Raw genomic sequence first — 18,844 nt, 5'->3', positions numbered from 1 at the left:
TTTTTATGAAGGAGACAGACAGTCCGAGACAAAACACGTTGTCATTAAGAAATCAATAGCAATGCAAGGTCACGTGACGGCACCTGAACGGGAAAGATGTGGCCACGCAGGAAATGCCGACGGAAAGTAACGTCAGCAAGCACGAACTGCTCCGAGAAGCGGAACTGCTGCTACTGCTGTTGCTGATAGGAAGAAAGAAAATGAAAGTGTACGGGACTGCCTATTGGCTGAAGCCCAGCCACGCTCTCTGCCGCGTGCTGAAAGTAGGAGAGTTAAAGGATAGGAGAGCAAAAATAGAAAGAAAAGACGCGTGCTAATAGGCCCCGGGCCGATCCCGGAGGCAATGCAATACCGGGCCGACCCGTGCCAGAGTGATTCAAGCCAAGCACTCTGCCATTATCCAAAAATAAGTTTAATATCTTGGGTCCAAAAAGCCGCAGCAGATATTAAATGAGGTATCATATATGCCGACGTGAAAAAAAAAAACAGCGAGAAAAGACGCAAGACCAGAGGAAGACGCACACAGACTGACGCGCACAGACTTCCTCTGGGCTTGCGTCTTTTCTCGCTGTTTTTGTTTTCACGTCAACATGTACCAACTCGCCCTACAATTCACGTTTCTGGATCATATATGCCCCCCGAGAGAAGACAGATTATCTTCCCCGGTGAGGCGCTTTTTGCGCAAAGTCTGTGGGCCCCCAAATTTCCGCACAAGCGTCGGAGGGGTCGTGTTCGAATCTGCGGTCTACCTAGAACCGAATTGTTAGTCGTAACTTGCGTCAGGCATCCGTCAGGAGCCGTACTATCAAACAACAAATACATGGGCGTCTATAGGAGCCGGTTGGCCTCGCCAGTCTGGGTCCTTTTCGCTGGCATGTTCGGGCCCGCAGGCGCACATGGCGCCATTGCCGTATAATGCTATCATGCTGTCCACACGTAATTTAAATAAGTGGTGATTGCATTTGTGCTAGAAGTTAACGTAAACAAATGGACGAAAGAGGGAGTTTTCACTGTTCCCGAAACTCTATTTCGAGCACTAACTATTCAAGGGCAGCTTAAAGTGTGCTGCAAATACGTTTACGCGGACAGCTCACTCATTAGAATTGAACTGTACTTTGTACAATTCAATGTCGTTATTGCGAAAGTACTTTTTTAATACATTGCCAAAATGCAAATGTCATTACCTGAAACGCCATTTCGAGCACTAGATTGTTCCACGGCAGCTAAAAGCGTGCTTCAGATATGTCTAAAAGGACTGGCCGTTTGTTAAAACTGAAGTATACTTGAGACGAATTAATTTTATATTTACGAAAGTGCACATTTATTACAGTAACAAGATGCTAAAACCGCATAAATAATTTTTCACGTATTTAAAACGTGCTTGAAACATGCTTTAAGTGACGTATACTTCGAATGCAATATTTCATATTTAAGAAAGTAAACTTTCCTTATATTTACAAGATGCTAAAACCGCATTCATATTTTTTCACGTATTTGAAACGTGCTTGAAGCATGCTTTAAGTAACGTACTTTTGGCAAATTTTGACAATATATTTAGAATACCAATGACAAAAAATCAGGAACCTATTTCCGGCATGTTTTAGTGCATTCATGAATACTTCCAGGTTGCGCCAACAGCATAAACCAACGGCTTCATTACGGTTGAGTGCGAATCATATCAGGACGGTGATGTCATCGCCGAAACCAACCTTTTATTACTGCTGACGCAAAGCTTCTGCGTGGCCCGCAGTCTGATCCATCTTAACAGTGGCCAGTCGCTGGTTCTTGCTACCAATTTTATGCACGAGCATCGACATCTTTTTCGCGGCACTTCTGTAGCCTTTGTCGAACGCATCTCCGATGTTTTCGAGTGCTTCTGCTCAAAACCAGTGCAGCCTCCTTTCCCCCTCGAGAGCATCCATAACTCCACGCTGTCAACCAGCCAACGGGAAAATTTGTGTGCACTATTGCCCGAATTCAGAGACTGTTTTTTCTTCTCGTCGAAAGTGCGCCAAACTTCCATAGGCAAGCACCACATTGTGACGCACGATTACGTACACCCAATCCGTCAACACCCCTATTGCGTATCGTCTACACCGCGTGAAGTCATGAAGTTCCAAGTTAAGGAGATGCTCGAAGATGACGTTATCCAGCCTTCCAACAGGCCATGGTCCTCACTAAAAAGAAAGACGGCACTCTGCGTTTTTGCGTCGACTACCGGAAGCTGAACGCAGTCATGAAGGAGGACGTTTACCCATTGCCACGTATTGACGACTCTCTCGAGCGCCTTCGGTGCGCTCGGTATTTTCGTCCATCGACCTAAAAAGTGACTACTGGAAAATTGCGGTCGAAGAACGGGATCGTGAGAAGACGGCTTTTGTCACTCCCAAAGGCCTTTATGAATTTAATGTTCTACCTTTCGGACTTTGATCTGCGCCTGCCACCTTTCAGCGGATGATAGACACTGCCCTTGCTGGTCTTGAATGGCGGTGTTGCCTAGTCTATCTCGACGACGTGGTGGTTTTGGACGACTCGTTTAGTCAACACCTTGAACGCCTGCGGACGGTTCTCGAAGCCCTTTGTTGAATTCACCTGACATTGAAGCCCCAAAAATGCCACTTCGGTTACGACGTCGCAGAACCGCTGACTCTACTCACCCGGACGGCACAGCTTTTGTTTGGTCCCATGAGCATGACATGGCCTTCGCCGAGCTCCGGCTGCGTCTTCAAACGCCGCCCATTCTTGGCCATTTTGATGAGCGGGGTGGCACTGAAATACACACTGACGCTAGCAACATCGGCCTCGGCGAGGATCTCGTGCAACGCCAGGATGGCGTTGAAAGAGTCATCGTTTATGCAAGCCGCGCTCTGGCGCGCGCAGAGATTAACTATTCCATGAAAGAAAAAGATTGCCTCGCCATTATTTGGGCCACAGCGAAATTTCGCCCGTGTCTTTATGGTCGCCCTTTCAAAGTGGTCACTGACCACCACTCCTTGTGCTGGTTGGCCAACCTGCGTGACCCGTCTGAACGCCTGGCGCGATGAAGCCTTCACCTGCAGTAGTTTGACCTCGCCATTGTCTATAAGTCCGGACATAAGCATGAAGACGCCGACACCCTCTCTCGTGCGCCTGTCGAACTCGCAACCCCCGACACGGACGACATCAGTTTCCTTAGGGCTATCTATTCTTCTGATTTGTCAGCGCGCCGATCCAGTGTTTTACGACCCCTCACCGATTGTCGGGAAGGTCAGCCAGCCACCGTTCCTAAATGTTTTTCCCTTCAACGAGGCGGGCTCTATAAGAAGAACCATATATGGTTCCAGTTCGCGAGCGTACCTCCTCGTCATGTCGACAACACTTCAAGAGGAAATACTTTCTGCGCACCACGACGAACCAACCTCTGGCATTTGGGATGCTCTCGCACGCTTTCCAGAATGCGCCAGCACTTTACTGGCCCAAACTTGCCACTGTTGTTAAACGCTATGTGCAGAGCTGTCGACAATGTCAGCGCCGTAAGGCCCCGGCCGCCAAGCCTCCGGGGCTCCTCCAACATATTGCACCACCACGTGCCCCATTCGACCAGGTCGGCATGGACCTTCTCGGCCCTTTGCCTTTGTCCTCGGGTGGCAACCGGTACATCATCATTGCCACAGACTACCTCACTTGATACACCGAGTCCAAAGCCCTACCTCATGGCAGAGCGTCCGAGATTACAGATTTCTTCATGAATCAGATCGTACTTCGGTACGGCGCCCCGACCTACGTCATTACTGACCGAAGGGCCTCCTTTACTTCCCAGATGATGACCGAAATTTTTCAGCTAAGCGGTACGACCCACCGTAAAACTACTGCTTACCACCCGCAGGCAAATGGGCTGACAGAGCGGCTCAATAAGACCATGGCGGACATGCTGGCGATGTACGTCGATGTGCAACAGAGTACTTTGGACATGATCAATAACGTACGTAACATTCGCCTGTAACACAGCAGTTCAAGAGACGACCCGCTTCACACCGTTCCGCCTCCTCTGCCGCCAGGGAGATTCAGGCGATGCTCGACGCAATGCTCCCTCAGGCAACCGATGACCAACTTTCTGCTGACGCTGAGAAGTTTGCCTACCAAGCCGAGCAGGCTCGTCAGCTAGCACGTATTCACCTCACACAGAAACAAGGTAGACTCGCGCCGATACAATCTCTGTCACTGACAAGTCTTCTACAATCCTGGCGACCTGGTTTAGGTATGGATACCGGTTCGACGGCGAGGCTTGTACGAAAAACTCATTTGCCGCCATTTCGGTCCTTATAAAGTCTTGCGGCACGTCAACGGCATTAATTACTAGGTACTAGGACGCGGCACTTTCACAGCAGAGAAGCCCTCAAATACCCCGTCCAGAAATCGTCCATGTTTTACGCATGAAGCCGTATTTTGCACGTTGACGCCCCAGATTCGTCGAGCCTTTCTTGTGTGCTTGAGTGTGCTTGTGTTTTTAAGAGGGGAGGAATTCCATGTGGCGCCGAGGCAAAAAGACGACGCTGGTGGCGCGCAGATTGTGTTGTGTTGGGTTTTATGGCACATAGGCGGCTAAGGCCATCATGCGCCAAACGCAAGGTGTAGAAAATTGTCTTGTGCCGAATTTTATATGAAAGAAATGAAGCGGTGGTGTAAAGGACCTAAAATGTTATTTCACATCATCTAGTGAAGGTAAAAAGGAGAATGTTTCGTAATGGCCAATGGTAAAAGCTTTAAAAAAGTCAGGTAACCTCAGTGGCCATCCTTTGCAGCGGAATGATGTCGAGGCCCCCAACCAATGAAATACACACCTCGGCATTCTTCTCAGGAATGAGAAAGTGGCTGAGGTGTATCACATAAAAGTGAGCCATTCAAAGTTCATTAAGACAACCAACCTCTCGTAAAAAGTTGAAAACATGAGGAACGTCAACAATTGCATTATCACTCAAAAGTAGTGCTGGGTGAAATGGAATGCATTGTTGTAAAATTTACTAAAATAAATCTTTCTTAGCTTTAAAAGGTTTGAACATGTAAATAAGACATGGTTTAGTGTGAGCTCGTCGCCGCATCTTTCACAAACAGGTTTGGCTTCTTTTGTAAGCAAGTAGTTGTGTGTCACGGGTGTGCGTCCTATGCAAAGGCGACATGAGATAACTTCAGCGAAACGTTCTTGGTGTCTGCATGACTTCCATTCCCCCAAGGTGGGCTTTATGAAGTGTAATTTGTTGTTCAGTTCATTATCCCACTCTTTCTGCCATTTGTTCTTTAATTTGTTATGTATGAAATTCATGCAATCTTTAAAGGGTATGTTCACATTTTTGATTTCACCATTTTGAGCTTTTACTGCTGCTGAATCTGCTCTCTCATTACACTCTATGGCGACGTGGCTCGGGGCCCAGCAGAACCTTATCATATGCCCTTGTGTTGCGACTTTTTCTGTGCTGTGTATGATGTGGCCTAATAAGGGTTCAACTGCCTTTCTTGACTGCAGCGCTGTGAGTAGGCTGAGGGAATCTGTGTATATTATACTCTTTTCGATGTTCTCATGTACTATTTTGTCCACAGCCATACACACTGCGTAACATTCGGAAGTAAAGATTGATACATAACTTGGCAATCTTAGTATTTTTCCCATTTCCCTTGTACTACGGCACTTCCAACGTGCATCGCTGTTTTAGAGCCATCTGTGTAAAACTCCATGTAGCTTGAATATTTCTCTTTCAAAGCCAAATATTCTTGTAGTAGATGTTCACGTGGTGTTTGTTTTTAACGAAACTGTGTTAGCGTGAAGCCGCAAGCAGCGGAAAGACAGTACCATGGTGGCAATGGATCGTGCCTCGGGGCAATTTTTGGCAGAGCATCTAGTATTTCGAGTTCATGACATGCATCTTCAAAGCGTATTAACAAAGTTTTGATCGATTGTGGTTTATTATTGAACAGTCTTCTAGATGTGCAACTTTTTAACTGTGGGGTAACAAAGGTGTTTTGGTAAAAAATAATTGGTTTTTTGGGGAAAGGAAATGGCGCAATATCTGTCTCATATATTCGTTGGACACCTGAACCGCGCCGTAAGGGAAGGAATAAAGGAGGGAGTGAAAGAAGAAAGGAAGAAGAGGTGCCGTAGTGGAGGGCTCCGGAATAAGGATCTTATTTTAAGTACGTATGCACAGGTAAGTATTGCTCTTCTGTTTGCAAGAGGTGGTTCATTTGTTTCTACATATAGACTATTTATTGTGGATGTTCTGTATGCAGCATTTGATATACGAAGACCCAGGTTATGTACGGGATCCAGTTTTTTGAGGTATGATGGTCTTGCAGACCCATAAACAATTCATCCATAGTCCAAAGTAGACCGTACTACGGTAGATCTGTAAGAGGCATAACCTGTCGGACCCCCAGTGTTTCCGTGAGAGTACCTTCAGTATATTTAGAGATCGAGAAGCTTTCTTTTTGAGGGTGTTTATGTAAGGTAAGAATGTGAGCTTTCGGTCAGAAGTTATGCCTAGGAATTTATGCTCTTCTTTTTCTTGTAGAACACTTTCATTCAAGTGCAGAGTGGGATCAATCTGCATGCCTCTTTTCAGTGAGAAAAGGACGGCAACTGTTTTTTTTGTGGAGAACTTAAATCTATTTTGGTCTGCCCAAGTCGCTAGTTTGTTCAGTGTAAGTTGTATCTGTCTTTCGCATGTTGATAAGCTGGAAGATGTGCATGAAATTTGAAGGTCGTCAACATATACGGCATACATGATGGTCTTTGGAATTATTCGCGATATTGAGTTCATTTTTACAATAAAGAGTGTGGAACATAGAATACACCCCTGCGGTATGCCGTTTTCATGGATGAATTTTTTCGAAAGCGTGCAGCCTTGACGCACGCAAAAGGAACGGTCAGAAAGAAAGTATTTTAGGCAGTTCAGCATCCTGCCACGGATACCTAGATTCTCGAGGTCACGAAGAATCCCATACCTCCAAGTAGTATCATAAGCTTTTTCCAAGTCAAAAAATACTGCTAGACAGTGCTGTTTGTGTATGAATGCTTCACGGACTTTGTTTCAAAGACGGACGAGATGGTCATTTGTACAGCATGCTTTTTTAAAACCACAATGGTGGATATCAAGAAGTTTTCGCGATTCAGGGATGAACATTAACCTAATATTTAGCACACTTTCAAAACGTTTAGCAAGACAACTCGTAAGTGTTATTGGCCTGTAACTACCAGCGGAAGTTGGCGGTTTTTCAGATTTCAGGAATGGAACAACCACGGCGTTTTTCCACGCCTCTGGCATTTTTCCGGACTGCCATATTTTATTGAAGAATTTTAGAAGAACTTCTACAGCATCTTCAGAGAGGTGAGCAAGCATTTCATAATGGATTTCGTCGGGGCCTGGTGCTATCTGTTTGCAGGCCGAAAGTAATGTACGGATTTCTTGTAGCGTAATTAATTTATTGTAATGTTCATTTGCACTGCCACTGGTCGGCAGTCGTTGTTTCTCAATTGTGTTCTTGTGCTTTAAAAATGATTGGCTGTAGTGTGAGGAGCTAGAAACTGTGGCGAAGTGTTCCCCTAGTTTGTGGGCCCGTTCGCTAATGCTTGTTTATGTATCTAGAGCTGTTAGAAAAATAATTGTAAAAGGAGTAAAGCTGCCATTAAGTTTGCGGACTGGCTCCCACATTTGTTTCGATGTAACTGAGCTATATATGGATGACACATAATTTTTTCATGAAGTTTTCTCAGCATTGTGACGTATGTACCGTGCTTTTGCTCTTGCCTTTTTAAAATGTATGAGGTTGTCGTGTGTGGGGCACTTTCGGAAGGTTCCCCAGGCTTTGTTTTGTTTCCTTTTTGCTTCTATGCACTCCTGTGTGTACGAGAGCTTATTATTTTGCCGTACAACTCCTCACGATTGAGGAATGGCTTTATGTGCAGCCGAAATGATACATGTTGTAAAATTTTCATTTAGTTCGTCAGCGCTAAGATTATCAGAAAAAAATTTTTCCAGACAGGCCTTTTCTTGAAATAGTGGCCAGTCCGCTAAGTGCAGCTTCCACCGGCGTGGTTTTGTGGGGATTATTGGTCGTGGTGATGCACAGTTAATTACCACTGGAAAGTGATCACTTCCGTACGGGTTATCAAGAATATTCCACTTAAAATCGGTAAAAACGGATGAAGAGCTAAAAGACAAGTCTATGCAACTCATCTTACCTGAGTATGAAGAGCAATATGTGGGTATGCCTGTATTGAGCAAGGAGGCGTTGTTGCGCAGAATAAAATCTTCTAAAACCTGACCTCTAGTGTCTGTCTGTTCACTCCCCCAAAACGAGGAGTGCGCGTTAAAATCCTCGACTACCAGATATGTCTCTGGTAGCTGCCTAAAAAGCTCCTCTAGACCTTGTTGTGTAACAACGAGATGTTGTGGAAGATATATAGAGCATACGGTAATTGTTTTAAAGCTTAGGACGGTGACTGCAACGGCTTCAAAAATCGTCTTGAGGTTTATTTCATGGGTTGCAACGCCGCTCTGAACTACAACAGCAACGCCTCCAGAGAGCCTATTTGCTTGCTCACGGTCACGGCGAAAGACTTTATACTTTTTAAAAATATTTTTATGAGAAGGTCCCAAGTTAGTCTCCTGCAGAAACAGTGCTACAGCAGATAGAGAATTCAAGATATCTGTTGCGTCACTATAGTTATTTAGAATTCCACGGCAGTTCCAGTAGATAAGGAACTACATGTTGATTTTTTGGGGCGATTGTATTGAGACCTCAGGTCCCTCCTTGCTGAGGGCCTGTTATTAAGTTTTTTTTTTTGCGATCAAGAGAGTTCCGCATCCGCAGCTGCGGAGGTGAGCTCTGACTTGTGTCCATCGCCTCACTGGAGGCGTTGGAGTTCCGCGGGGAGCCCGCGGGCTGGGAGGTTGTGGGCTTCTCCCGAATAGGGGAAGCCTTTCGGGCTGCCGACTTGATAACCGGCGGGCCCTTTTTCGAGGGTGGCATAGCAGCTTTCGCTGCATCTGCCAGAGGCGCGGATGGCCCTGCCTCAGCCTCACTAGGCGTGAACTGGGCAGGTACCAAAGGCCGCTGTTGTGTGTCACGCCCACGCACCAAATCGGCGAAGTTTGTGCGTGCAGTGAAAGAGAATGTGCCCTGAGTCGTTGCGTAACGCTGTCTTGCCTCCTTAAATGTTATATTTCCTTTGTCTTTAGGGTAATTATTTCTTTTTCTTTTTTCCACGCAGGGCACGACCTTGAATAAGCGGCGTGGTCGCCTTCGCAGTTTTCGCAGCGCGGCGCAGCATCGCAGTCGTTTGATTGATAATCATTGGAAGCATATTTGGCGCAGGTATCGTGGCCGCGGCAGCTTTTAGAGCCGTGGCCAAACCTCTGACATTTGAAGCAGCGTCGAGGATTAGGTATATATGGACGGACGGAGATTTTTGCATATCCTACCTCGATTGACTCGGGCAAGGTGCAGGAGGCGAAGGTTAGAACCAGGTGCTTTGTCGGAATTTCCTTGTCTTCCTTGCGGATTTTGATTCTGTGTACATTAGTCACATTCTGATCTGACAATCCTTCGAGCATTTCTTCTTCGGTTAGTTCCAAGAAGTCATTGTCATAAATGACACCGCGCACTGTGTTTAGAGATCTATGTGGAGTTACGGAGACAGGGATATCACCAAATGTTTCGATGCTTGCCAGCTTTGAAATCTGATTGATATCAATCAATTCGAGCAAAAGGTCACCACTAGCTAGTTTTGTCACTTTATGCTTGGGGCCCAGTGAATCTGTGCGAACTTTGGATACTAGAAACGGGGATATAAATCTGGCTGACTTTTCTTTTTTCTCGCTATGAATGATGTGGGACTTTGGGAAGGTATTTTTCTTTTTGCTAAAAAACTGAGAGGTGACATCGGTCCGCCCTCTTTTCAGAGGGCGATCATTTGAAAGGAAAGAGGTAGCCATAATAAAGTGTGCTCTCGGCCATGGTGCCAGCCACCTACCCCAACAAGGAGACAGGACAGGAACTTGTAAATACTGCCCACATCAGCTGTACACCACTGTTATAACCAAATATGAGCAAATCAGGGTAGTTACACCACACAAAGTTAACCCTTGCCGCCTATGAAATATGGAAGAAAAAAATGGGAAGAGAGGAGGAGACAGGAGAGTTGTGAGAAATACGATAGGAAAGTACAAGATGGAGAGGAGGACAGGAAAAGGTGACTGCCGATTTCCCCCGGTCGGGTCAGGCCGGAGGTCTGGGGCCAAAGTGGTGTGTTGCCTCCGCCGAGGGGCTTTAAGGTCGAAACGCTCGGCGTCGGCTCAACCACAGGATCCCCTTTTCCCCGGACACGGCAATGTCACGCACGGCGAGGCGCGGGTGCTCGGGTCCGTGGTGATGCACCGTTCACCATCATCCCCCTGCGGGGATGTCCCTGCGGATGCTCGGGAACCCGTGGTGTCGCCACTCACCAACGCCTGCAAGCTGCAGACGCCCCCTTGCGGGGAGGTGGCGCGCAGAATGAACGACGTTGAAGTTCGCCGTATCTCCCACCGAAGGACGTGCTGCCGAGCCCTTTCTTGCCAGGTCCCTGTCTTGTCACCAACACCGTGGCAATACAAAATATGTTTACCATGCATTATAAATATACTCCAAACGTATTAACTTTCGCTAAGGGTCCTAGAAGAACATAGCATCAATGCGCAGAATAAAACCATGGGCAATTGCATCTGGTGTATTGCACTAGCGGCAATTCACCGCCTATGGCGCAATCATCTCCTTAGCATGAAGCCATGCCTTCACAGGAAGCGTGGATGTGTGTAGTTTAAAGACGAATGTTTTTATACCAGAAGAAATGCACCATCGCCTAACACGTTTTAAAACACTGGTGTGAGGAAACTCTAGAAAAGGTTTCCAATGCAAAGGTACAGGAAACAAATACTCTGCAAGTGCCTGGTTCATCTGCCTTCTGGAGAGGCTATATAGGTAGTGTAAAGAAAAGCACGCAGTGAATAAATTGATGGAATCAGTAACTTCACTAAGGAATTCTCATAAACGCCCCTCACGAGTGTGTCCAGTGCGTGCGAAGAGGGCAGGCAAATGAGAACTGAGACACCTGATTAGCAAAGGTACAAAAAAAGGATGGTTTGCCGATATGAAAAGAAAAAAAATCGGGAAACAAGCTGATGCAAAAAGAAGTGAACAAGGCCTGTTCCACCAGACTATAGAGAAAGAAATAGGTTGTCGCGACTGAGGAACGTTCGTTCAATTCTATAGTTCAGGGCCTTTAGGCGACCCTCTCATAACGCGGAGTTAGCAACGCTATAGCATTACGCTCTTAAGGCGCTGAGACTTTTTTATAACTTTCAGTTACTGACTGCAACTGGAGACGGAAATTGGTTAGCAGAAATAGTTGCTGTGAATTTGAATGCGATATAAAAATACTAATATTGGTGTCTTGTCTTATATGATAACGTTTTTTGCTACATTTTGGAGCTCATTCCATGGTGCTCTGTTTAAGGATCTTTGCCTGCGTCTTCACTCTATGCAAGATATTATTTGGTGTGTTCTGTGTTTATTCATACTGACAATTGATAGCGCGTTTGCATTCCAGTAGACCTCCTCTAGGGCCATCATTGCCTACTGTTGCGCATTCCCGATATACTGTTTGCACACCGTGTGCTCTTTACTGCATAGAGCAGGGGAAGTTTTCAGCAGGCGGTGCTTTCCAGATACCATTTTTGCCGTTACTGTGGGAAAGTTGGTAAATTTATACTGGTAAATTGTTTGCGAAATGAGAGGAAATTTCTAATCCATGATAGCGTTAATGAGTCGATATTTAAAGCAGAGAATTTGGCAATTAAACGACAATGTGCTACCCGATCAAAAGCCTTAGAAAAGTCGATGAAAATGCAATCAGTCTGTTGGTTATCATTCATGTTAGTCAGAACTTCGTGCGTAAATTCCATGAGTTGAGTATCGCATGACAGTCCTTTTCTAAAACCGTGCTGATGAGGGTAAAAAAAGCGGTTTTGTTCAAGGTGCTGCGCAACATTTGAAGCAATGATATGTTCTAGGAGCTTACATGCAATACTGGTTAAAGATATAGGTCGGTAGTTACTGATGTTACTTCTGTCTCCGGATTTGAACACGGGGATGACTTTGCCTATTTTCCAATCAAACGGAAGTTCACCTGTAGATAAAGACTGCTGGAAAATGTGATACAAGATTAAGCTGCTCGAGTTTATAGTGAGTTTAAGAATTTTGGTGTTGATTCCGTCAACACCAGAGCTAGTGGACATTTTAAGGTTTTTGATAAGTGACGCGATGCCTTCAACAGTTAATTCGATGGGGGTCATATATCTGTAGTCGGCTTCGGCGGTGGCAGGAATGTTAGAAAGATCTTCATGGGTGAACACTGAAGTAAAATAATTGTTAAAGATAGTCGCACTTTCTTCGTCAGTAATGAAATTTCCGGTATTGTCCTGTAGAGCGATTTGGGTATGAGTGTTAGTTGGGGATATTGTACGCCAGAATTTTTTAGGTTTGTTGCGCATAAGGGATTGAAGATCATGAGAATAAAATTTATGTCTCGCTTTACGAACGGCACGGCAGTATTGTTTTTCGCAGTCTTTCTGTTGCAGTTTCAGAGAGGGAGATCCAGATTTTTTCATTGCTTTAAATAAGCGCTTCTTTTTATTCTTAATTGTGCGAAGTGACCTATGATACCATGGCTTAGAAATGTTGACCCGAAATGAAGTTTGTGGTACGTGAGCAACCATTAATGACAGCAACTTTTCTTTAAATAAGGTCCAGTTTTCATTGACGGTACGGGAAGAGAAAGTGGAAAGGTACGAGGAGCAAAATTCTTGCAGACCAACGTTAAGAGCTTTGCAATCAGCTTTTTTATAGTTGAAGATGAGCTTAGACGTTAGATGCCGCGTATGTGATGGAATGCTAACTGCAAAATTAAGAATCAGATGGTCACTGAATCCCTCACTAGTAGAGACGATGCTTGAATTGTCGGGGCAAGAAGTCAAAACAAGGTCAAGAATATTCGTTCCGCGTGTAGGTTGGTTTACTAACTGAGTTAAAGAAAAATCTAAAGTTAAGTCGATGAAGTCTTTAGAACAGCGAGAGTCAGAGGTGAGGTTAGACCAGTCAATGTCCGGGAAATTGAAGTCCCCCATCAGAAATATATTAGCTTTAGGAAACTTGGTCCTTATGGCACTGAGGTTATCGCGCAAGTGAGATATGAAAGCAGCGGAGCTATCTGGTGGTCTGTAACATGCACCTATTATTGAATTAACGAATGATGACGTAATGCAGATCCATATAATCTCAAGGGGACTGGGTAAATTAACAAGATGAGATGCTATACGCTTCTTGACGGCTATTAGGACACCTCCTCCTCTTTTGTTTTCTCTATCTTTGCGGAAGATTATGTACTCGTTGGTATCGGGCAGTACCTCAGTGTCAGAAATATCAGGATTAAGCCACGTTTCAGTTAATGCTAAAATGTCACACTCACTGTTATCCAGGTATGAACATAGTTCAACACGTTTGGGTAGCAAACTACGCATATTAGCGCATGATAAGTGTAATCGTGATGGCGTGTGATTACGACAAGTAGAGTTTGAATGATCGATTGTACCAGCTATCTTTTCCCTTGTGAGCTATCTTCTTTGCTTATTTCATAAAATGATTTTCAGTCTTCACAGTCACACATTACCTTTGTCACGGCCATGTCGCACATCTCATCGCCTCCATAATCATAGCAGCTTTACGCGTATTTTTGGTCATACAAAAGCATTCAACATGTCTGCTCTCCCACGTGCCATAAACTATTGGAACAGCCTTCCTGACGATGCTACTAATACCAGAAATCCTGCTACATTTCGTGATAAAATAACCGCAATCTTCGCCTAGTTGTCTCAGTTCTGTGTATCCTTGCGAAAAATGTTTTATTGCTGCTTAGAGTGAACTAACTTGTGCACTTTTTAGCCTCTCTGTCAAATCGTGTTCCATTTCCATGTTGCCACATTTTGAAACACGTAATTATTGTGTGTTGTATTACTTTATTTGTATTCTTCTGAGTGCCTCTTGCTAACTATTGTATAATGTTTTTCTTCTGTCCTTATTTTCTGTCCTTATTTTGTGTTTTTTTTTTGCGCTGTTCTCTAACTTCTATGTACTGCCCCACTCACACAATGCTCCAATGTAAAGGAGCCTGTGAGTAACTTGAATAAAAAGCTCGGCGCAAATGTGCTACTTCCAGCCAGCGTCTGACCTTCCTCAAGAAGAACTCTAGCTTGGGATAGTTGGATTATGCGAAGACAAAAGAGAAACATACACGGGGCTTGTCCTGTCGTGTGTTTCTCTCCTGTCTCCGTATTCGCACCGTTTTAATTGTGAATCTGACCCTCCTCATCTCATTTTGTGTGAAGTGTTGCGGGAAAAATAAGAGGAGGTAATATGTTTTTTTTTTACTCTTTATTCCGACATGAAGGGATAGGGCCCCTAAGCTTTATAAATGGTAATAAGGACAATCAAGTTGCATCTACTCTACCGTCATTTTTATAATTATAGCCGACATGACGCGCAATTATTAGCGACAGGAGAGTTATAATCTCTGTCAAATCTAGTGTAACTTATTCACGTGCGGCAAAATGGCACAAATCAGCATGTAATATTAGCAGTGGTTTCACAATTCCAGACTCCTCCCTTTGGAAAATACAACAGTATTTTCTACATCAGCGCTTCATTTCATTTATCGGACTTCGATTTTATTCTCCCAACTCCATTTATTTTCCCGCTTTTTTAGTTAACGTACTTTCAAATTTAGCAACTTCATAAATCGTATATTTTGCTCGTTGCGAGAAGGCTGCAGCAGATTCTACTTCGAACAATGTAAGTTTTGTTTGTACCGTAAGCTGCTGCTGTTGCTGATAGGAAGAAAGGAAAGTGCACAGACCTGCCCACTGGCTCAAGCCGAGGTACGCTCACTGCCACGCGCTGAAATTAGGGGAGTTAAAGGACAGGAGAGCAAAGATAGAAAGAAAAGGCGCTAGCTAATATCCCCCGGGCCGATCCCGGAGGCAGTGCAATACTGGGCCAACCCTTGCCAGAGTGCTTCAAGCCGAGCACTTCGCCATATTTCAAAAATAAGTTTAATATCTTTAGTACAAGGACCCGCAGCAGATATTAAATCAGATATTGGATATCAATCGGATATTGGCCACTGTAGCTTAAGCACAGTGGCCGAAGTTTACCAATTTCGCTTGGCTCCTGTAGTGCCGTGCTGCGCATGCGGGAGTAGCAGTGACGTCACACGGCGCACTGCTGCCGGCGGCTCTGCCGGAGCACTGCTGCCGGCGAGGAGCAGTGACGTCACACGGCGGCCGGAGCCGCCGCCACGCGCGCCTCACCGGTCTGCGCATCGTCAGGAAACCGGCCCATGCGACTGGTCACGTGACCAACCGCGTGACGAACCACGAGACTAGCCACGGCGCCGCACCGCTGGTAGCTGCTCCACACCCCGTAACCAGCCACGTGGCCAAACCCCAATCTTGTTAACATCAAATACATTCCTGCCCCGCTACGGGGGCCTTCTTCACAATGAAAGGAGGGAAGTGAGGGTTCAATATATATGTTTCATAATGTGACGTAAATAGCCGGTTTATATAGGAGTCCTTTGTTGCGATTGAGCGTGTGTGCCGTCACCTTAATATACCGCACCCCATTGGTAGGCAAAATTGAAACGCATGACAGAACTCATACGATTCCATTGCAAAAGTACAGGACACTGTTCTCGAAGACGACGAAAGCGTGGTGTCTTACGAGGGGAAGACGCTTTGCAGAAGTGTAAAAATTGACCTTGCCGCCAAGGTTTGCACAAATGTGCTCGAAACGAACTCAACTCAACTGGAAAGAACACCAATCGACGGTCTGGACCTCGGAAGACTTCTACAGTCTTGTCTGGGCAATACCTATTTCACGTTCCAAAAGAACCAACTTGAAAGGGTCCATGGAACGGTTATGGGAACTTCTATACCTGCCCCCGCAGCGAACTTGACCACTGAGTCTCTAGTCTCGTGCTCTGTCGAGGTTCACACGACGAGCTTACCATGTCGAGCTTACCTTCGGTACCTGAACGATTGCTTCTGCTTCATCAAGAAAACGGCAGTGAACACATTTCTTTCAAGTCTAAAACAGGGGCCCTATTCCGAGTTTGTGTCAAATAAGAAGCGTCATAATCTGGCGCAGCGGCCACACTTGACACGGACACAGCATAGAACTGGCCGTACAGTTCACGATGGAGGACGAAGTCTATGGTCGTCTACCATTCCTAGCCACCCTTGTAAAACGTGGCGGTAACAGAATTTCATTCCGTGTTCAGGAAGGGCAGGCACACTGCTATGTACCTTAACTCCAGCTCCGCGAACCCGAACTCTCACGAGAAGTCCATGGTTGTGTGACTTGTAAGCTAGAAAAAGCTGCGATATAAAGCCGTTAACACAGACGAAACGACAAGGACGAGTACTGAACTTACAACAGATTTTATTGTGAAAGAATTCACTCTTATAAACATTGTGCACAGCCGTGGCTAACGTTCACACATGCGCAGATAAGTCAGCTCTTTTCGGGAAAGGGCGATAGAGGCGGTGCTGACACAGCCCTTTCCCAGACTACACATCTATTCAGATTCTGAGATTTCTCTACTAATGCGTACTTTGCTCTTTCTGATTACGGAGGCGTCATCAAGTGCAGGTGAACAATCTTGGCAAGTGAGGCAGTGACTTGCGAGCGCTGGGTACCCTCACTACCTCCTGGTTTCAGTCGCTGAAGGCCTCTTGAAAAAGATGCGCAGTAAGGTGCAAACGTGCGATGGCCGCGCACAGCGTAGGCAGAAGGAAGCAGTGATACCTTAAATACACACACTGTCACACAACCTGAAAAAGGTAGCCCAGCGTTACGACGTGAAAGTCGTGTTCTCAGCTCCTCAGAGCTGTCCAAGCTTTGCAGGATAACTGATCTGGAGGCAACCCAGCAACGTGGCCGTGGAAAAAAACACAGGCGGCCTTTTGTTGAATGTACAGAAGGTGTAGTTTACCAAATTCTCTTAAGTTGTGCAAAAGCGTATGTAGGCCAAACTGAGAGATGCGTGAATGAGAGGTTAAGAGAGCATGCCAGGAACTTGAAACATGCTCGCGAGGGAAAAGATTTTTGAATGGTTCCTCGCAAGTCACTGTCTCACTTGCCAAGATTGTTCACCTGCACTTGATGACACCTCCGTAATCAGAAAGAGCAAAGTACGCATCAGAACAGAAATCTCAGAATCTGAACAGATATGCAGTCTGGAAGAGGGTTGTGTCAGCACCGCCTTTATCGCCCTTTCCCAAAAAGAGCGGTCCGATTTGCTCATAAGTGAACGACAGCCGCGGCTGTACACAATATTTTTAAGAGTGAATTCTTTCGCAATAATATCTGTTGTAAGTTCAGCGCCCGTCCTTGTCGTCTCGTCTGTGTCCACGTCTTTTAGCGCTGCTGTTTCTGGAAAATATGTACCAACACGCCCAACTCGCCGCATTAACAAAGTTCATTTTTTATTTTTTTATTAGTTTATTACAAAACCCTCAGGGCTCGCAGAGCATTAAAGAGGGTGTGGGTGAAAAAAGAAAAAACACGTATGAAAAGTACAGGCAAAAGACAAAAAAGGCAAAAAATCATGATGACGATGCTTGTTCGATGACATACTTGGTGATAAGTAAGTGGCTTGAAAGATGATTTGTCGTCAATGCATGCGATATGGGGTGGAAGGTGGTTCCACTCAGTGCTAGTCTTCGGTAAGAAAGAATTAAAAAGCACATTTGTTTTACCGGTTGGGATGACAACTTTATGCGGATGATCAACACTTGATGATAGGTATGATGGTATAGCAGAAAAAAAAATTCTTTTTTAGTGTCTCGTTATGAAAGAAAATGCTGTGAAAAAGACTGAGGCGTGAAATATTTCTACAAACTGCGAGATTAGTCAGACCAAGTTTAGATTTCATGAGAGAAACACTAGACGTGCGAGAATAATTAGGAAGGATGAAGCGAGCTGACCGATTCTGATCGGCTTCTATAGCATCGATTAAGGTGAGTTGTGCGGGGTCCCATACTGATGATGCGTATTATAGCTTTGGCCGTATTAGTGTTTCATATAAAAGTAACTTCTAATGGGATGGAGCCTGAAAGAAATTTTTGCGTATGTAACCAAGGGCACGGTTTGCATTGTTAATAACATATTCAAGGTGCATGCGCCAGGATAAGTTATTAGAGATGTGAACACCCAGTTACTTATAAGATGAAACGTTGTCTAATGAAACTCCACTAATCTTGTAATCGAACGTTTTAGAAGGGTTAGATTGGCGGGAGATGGACATAATTTTGCACTTTGATGAACTGAGAACCATTGACCATCTCTGTCACCAAATTAAGACGTTATCAAGATCGGACTGAAGGAGAGAACTGTCGGAAACGTTGTGTATCGCACGAAAAAGAACACAATCGTCTGCAAAACTCTTAAGAAAAGAGTTGATGCCAATCGGAAGGTCATTGATATATACCAAAAAGAGTAAAGGAGCCAGGACAGAACCTTGGGGAACACCAGATGTTACGGCACATGGGGATGATAGAGAGTCGTTAGTTGATGCAAACTGGGTGCGGTTAGTCAAGAAACATTCAATCCATTTAAGAAGGATGGGGTCAATATTCAGGGAACTCATTTTAAGAAGGAGTAAGTGATGCGATACGTTATTGATTGCCATAGCGAAGTCAAGAAAGATGCAGTCGGT

The 18,844-nt window shown here is 45.1% G+C and overlaps 2 pseudogenes; both read right to left on the bottom strand.

The window, feature by feature from the left end:
- LOC144120317 (uncharacterized) overlaps window positions 1–9,968 on the bottom strand; it is a 54,861-nt pseudogene extending 44,893 nt beyond the window's left edge.
- Window positions 319–447, bottom strand: LOC144122349 (U2 spliceosomal RNA; annotated as a pseudogene).
- Window positions 9,969–18,844: the final 8,876 nt, after the last annotated feature.

This window comes from Amblyomma americanum, chromosome 2 (assembly GCF_052857255.1).
Source record: "Amblyomma americanum isolate KBUSLIRL-KWMA chromosome 2, ASM5285725v1, whole genome shotgun sequence".
Classification (NCBI taxonomy): domain Eukaryota; kingdom Metazoa; phylum Arthropoda; class Arachnida; order Ixodida; family Ixodidae; genus Amblyomma; species Amblyomma americanum.
Note: the sequence above shows the minus strand (reverse complement) of the source record. Positions and strands in the feature narration are given on the sequence as shown.